Consider the following 5,000-nt stretch of genomic DNA (forward strand, 5'->3'; position numbering starts at 1 on the left):
CGCGAGCGAGCGGCGAACAGCGAGCGAAGCGAGAGGCAGCACCGTCCCTGCTATACGAAAGCCCCATCCAGCCCTGTGCCACCCGGGGGGTTCCAGGGTGCTGAGATGGCTGACATTTTGCTCCGCTCACGACGGTCACCGCGCGACGCAAGAACAGGCCAAAAACTGGCCAAACCGGCCCAAAAACGGGCCAAAACTGGCCATTTTTGGCTGCGCGAGCGAGCGGCGAGCGGCGGACAGCGAGCGAAGCGAGAGGCAGCACCGTCCCTGCTATACGAAAGCCCCATCCAGCCCTGTGCCACCCGGGGGGTTCCAGGGTGCTGAGATGGCTGTCATTTTGCTCCGCTCACGATGGTCACCGTGCAACGCAAGAACAGGCCAAAAACTGGCCAAAACGGCCCAAAAACGGGCCAAAACTGGCCATTTTTGGCTGCGCGAGCGAGCGGCGAGCGGCGGACAGCGAGCGAAGCGAGAGGCAGCACCGTCCCTGCTATACGAAAGCCCCATCCAGCCCTGTGCCACCCGGGGGGTTCCAGGGTGCTGAGATGGCTGTCATTTTGCTCCACTCACGACGGTCACCGCGCAACGCAAGAACAGGCCAAAAACTGGCCAAAACGGCCCAAAAACGGGCCAAAACTGGCCATTTTTGGCTGCGCGAGCGAGCGGCGAGCGGCGGACAGCAAGCGAAGCGAGAGGCATCACCGTCCCTGCTATACGAAAGCCCCATCCAGCCCTGTGCCACCCGGGGGGTTCCAGGGTGCTGAGATGGCTGACATTTTGCTCCGCTCAAGATGGTCACCGCGCAACGCAAAAACAGGCCAAAAACTGGCCAAAACGGGCCAAAACTGGCCATTTTTGGCTGCGCGAGCGAGCGGCGAGCGGCGAACAGCGAGCGAAGCGAGAGGCAGCACCGTCCCTGCTATACGAAAGCCCCATCCAGCCCTGTGCCACCCGGGGGGTTCCAGGGTGCTGAGATGGCTGACATTTTGCTCCGCTCACGACGGTCACCGCGCGACGCAAGAACAGGCCAAAAACAGGCCAAAAACTGGCCAAAACGGGCCAAAACTGGCCATTTTTGGCTGCGCGAGCGAGCGGCGAGCGGCGGACAGCGAGCGAAGCGAGAGGCAGCACCGTCCCTGCTATACGAAAGCCCCATCCAGCCCTGTGCCACCCTGTCACGACCTTAGCTGGTTTTGCCTAAGGCGTGCGGCACCCTCGCGCGTCCGTCCGCAAAGGTCAGCCTCCCCGAAGCCTCCCATTGTCCCTTAGGACCAACAAAAGAGAGAACGGGTTAAAGAGAACGCCTCAATCGGGATCCACAAGCAAACATGTCCGAAAAACACTTCATAGACAATGCAAATTACAAACAGACTTTACAAGCTCTGAATAGTGGCACAACAAAGGGTAAAATGGTCCATTACAGACCGAAAAGCTCTCGAACGTGTCCACATGACACAACCTTTATTTACAAGCCTAAAGAGGCCACCAACCCAACTAAAATGGGACTATTAAGCCTTCGGCCGCCCCTTTACATTCTGTACAAGGCATGAACATGCCAAAAGACAACGGACAGACATAAGCATTACATCCAACATCTTGTTTAGAAGTTTGTCCGTTACATTCTCCCCCACTTATCCCTTCGACGTCCTCGTCGAAGCCTTTGTGAACACTGCAACTCTTCGCCTTTGCTGAGTCTTCAATCTTCCGCTCCAGCTGCAATGCGCCTCCTGGCTCCCAACTGCTCTCCGCTGCTGTTTCTGAGTAGTCGAACCTTTGATCCGCCATGCTGCTTCAACTCGCCAATGACTCTGACTCTGGTGTGGGGTTGGCTGAGTTGTATTGATCCTCGTTGATTCCTGCGGATCCACCAAATGAAGGAAAAGACCATTCTTACTGCGCCAGTTTCTCAAAATTTCCACATGCTGCTTGAACTGGGTGGATGCTTGTTTGAGCTTTAACGAGCATCGCCTCGCAAACTTCTGAAGTTTTGGGTCCTTCCTCCACAAAATCTGCTCATTGACTCTTCTTTCAGTTAGTTGTCACATCCAAGTAGGTTCGCATCACTTCCGCTTTCGATTGGCATTTCGTTGGGAAATGAAGCGGACAATCTACTCTCAGTAGCACTGATCACCGTTGGTGAGGATTTTGACAACTATTGTCTTCCATTATCTTCGAAGGGTCTTTGAACTTGTGCAGAGCTCCTCTGCTGGATAGATAAGAGAACTGGGGTACTCGGTTTCGCCCATTCTCTTAAGAGTTGAGAAGGCAAAGGTTACTTGACTTCGCCCGCCTCCTCGAGGTTGTACTTCATGCATCGAGCTGGTTACTGGCCTTCGCCTGCTCTTTGCTCACACTTCTGAAGCACTTGAAGTGTTTGCACTCCTTGCGTTGAGTTAGCTACTGTGATTCACCTTCTCAATGCCATTGAACTTCTGGAATGCAGGAAGTTTTCACCCCAACTTGGAGTAATTCTCTGATAGATGAGGTCGCCTCTGGGATTGTACCGTCTTCTCCATCAACCCTGCCGCCTACTCCACTGAGTAGCAAAGGTACAGCACCACGTACTGCCTGCTTCGTTCCTTGGTCGTGCACTCTTGCATGACCCGAAGTCCTTCACTTACGGCTATCTTGATGAGAAACTTGTTGACACCGGTCTTACGAAGTTTCTTGGCCTCTGCCCTTCAGCCTTGTCTCGGTACTTGGAGATTGCCTCTGCATGCTCCACCTCCTCGGCCCCTTTCACGACCAAGCGCTCTCCCTCCGTGAGAGCAAGGGATCAATGACTTGCACGGAAGTCCCGCCTCTGCGATACCATGGCGCTGCCATGCCCATGGCCCTACTATCCGTCGCTTCGCCTCTGTATCCCTTTCCTTCACAATCAGTAGAGATGTCTCCGTGGCACTCCTCTGAGTCCACCTCCATTCTAACTGATGCTTGATTTTGGGTAGCTAAGTCCCTCTGGACTCATCGTCGCTTCCTCGCCCCTTTCGACCTCCTGCTTCAACACCTCTGTGTTCTCCAAGCAGTCTGTTTGGTCGATGGAAAGACAGACTGCAACTCCCATGCATGGCCTCTGCCATCACATTGTAGGGTTTGCACCGATTCTGTTCTCCTTAGCTTCCTTGGTAGCAACGTTCGCTTACTCGACCTTGTCCTCTGACTTGTCGGGCTCCCTTAAGCGAATATGAGCTCTGGAGCAGTCCAACTCTCCAGCTGCTTCGATCATACCTCTGCATGATCAAGTCCCTCTCATGGGACTCACTGGTACTTGCATTCGAACTTTTCCCTTGGTGGAACCCAGCCCCCATATGCTGATGACCAAGGTTTTCATCCGATGCAAAATTCGGTGCACGCCCGGAAGACCCGCCTCTGCGGTACCATGGCCTTCACTCCTTGAATCCATAGCCCTTCTTGCCGTCGTGTTGTTCACCAAAGCGGAGCTCCCAGTAGCTCCCGATCATACCTCCATATGATCTCATCCCTCACGGGACAATGTCGTGTGTGTCGCATTGCCACGAACTGTTCCACCACGATCCGCTGCACCATGTCGCCTCCTGGTGACATCTCCATTGCATTCTGATCCTTGTGGAATAAACTCGAATTGTGAACCCTCCATGTGTGGCCTCTGCCAATACATCGCAGGGTCTCCTCCACCTTCGATTTTGTTCGCTCCTTTGGCAATCGACCTTCATCCACCCACTCTTGGGTCACACCTAGATGAAGCACCGCTCTAGGACAGTCCGTCACCTAGTAGCTCCCGAAGTCCACCGACTTCGCTGTAATTTGTGCACCATTGCCTGGATCCTGGGCCTCTGCCCCTACCAGCACAATCTCCGCTGCACACTGCTTCCTTCATAGCAACTCAAATGACAACACTGTGGCATATTCTTCAAGAGTACCCGCCTCTGCATCCTCTTGCCCCGTGCTAAGGCCTTCTGAACTCAACTTCGCCTCCGCAAATTGAGTCGCCTTAGTTCCTCCATCGAATGCTCCTCCGAGATAAGGTGCATGTGCCCCGAAGCTCCCTTCGTCTTTGGCACCATGCAAGATGAGTCCGCTCTGTCAGAATGAAGGACCCAGGGAACAGCATGATTCTACTCCTGCCTCTGCAAGAGTTCATGTCCTTGACCTCTGTCTAGGGAAAGCGCTGTGCCTCTGCTCCATGTTCCAACTTCTATGCTGGCTCCCTTCAAGCGGCTTGGGTACTTCGCCAAGTTACACCCAAGTTGCTCCGCTCCTCGTTTCTGCATTGAGTCGATGGTGGCCCTCGCGCCCACCATTCCACGGGTCAGCCCTCCCTTGAGTCCGATCTCCATATCGACTCCAAGTGTGCCTCCATTTGAGTTGCTTTGGGTCGCTCCCCCACTTGATCTCGCAATGCATCCACCAATGCATTCTCTCAAGCGAGATCATGCGACGACTCCTCGCCGCTTGCTCAGTCCATCGAGCTTCGTGGAGTTGTTGTTTGTGAGGTACTCCTCCTCAACATGTGAAGTCCATCTCACATGATTCTCCCTTTGGAGAGCTGAGACTTATCCCTCCTGGATAACTGTCCCGTTGGAGCAACATCTCTCTTCGTTTCGGAGACCACCATCCCCTTGGACTACTCCGATCTGCTGAACAAACTGTGCATTGTTCTGCCTCTTGCAAACGCACTTGCTAGATTGCGCCTCCACGTCAATACAGCCACCGCTGCACCCCTCAAGGCCTAGCAACATGCTGAACTCGTTGCACACTTCAGCCTCCTCCGGACGTATCCTTCGCATGTCGAAGAGAAAGTTTCAATGCTCCATGGCGACGATTCTCGACCGCCTTGGGATGGCCACGAACAATCCATCGTCCGCATACAAGCCCATGCATGAGTACCGAATTCTTCGAGTTAGCAATTCCCCTCATCTCTGTGAGCTTTGCACAACTCTTTCGGTCGCTGAGCAACTCATTCCACTTTGCATGGTCTCGTCCTTTGCCAAGCGCCTCGCTTGCCTTGAGCACCATCAAGT

The sequence above is a fragment of the Musa acuminata genome, unplaced genomic scaffold (assembly GCF_036884655.1).
Source record: "Musa acuminata AAA Group cultivar baxijiao unplaced genomic scaffold, Cavendish_Baxijiao_AAA HiC_scaffold_1136, whole genome shotgun sequence".
NCBI lineage: Eukaryota > Viridiplantae > Streptophyta > Magnoliopsida > Zingiberales > Musaceae > Musa > Musa acuminata.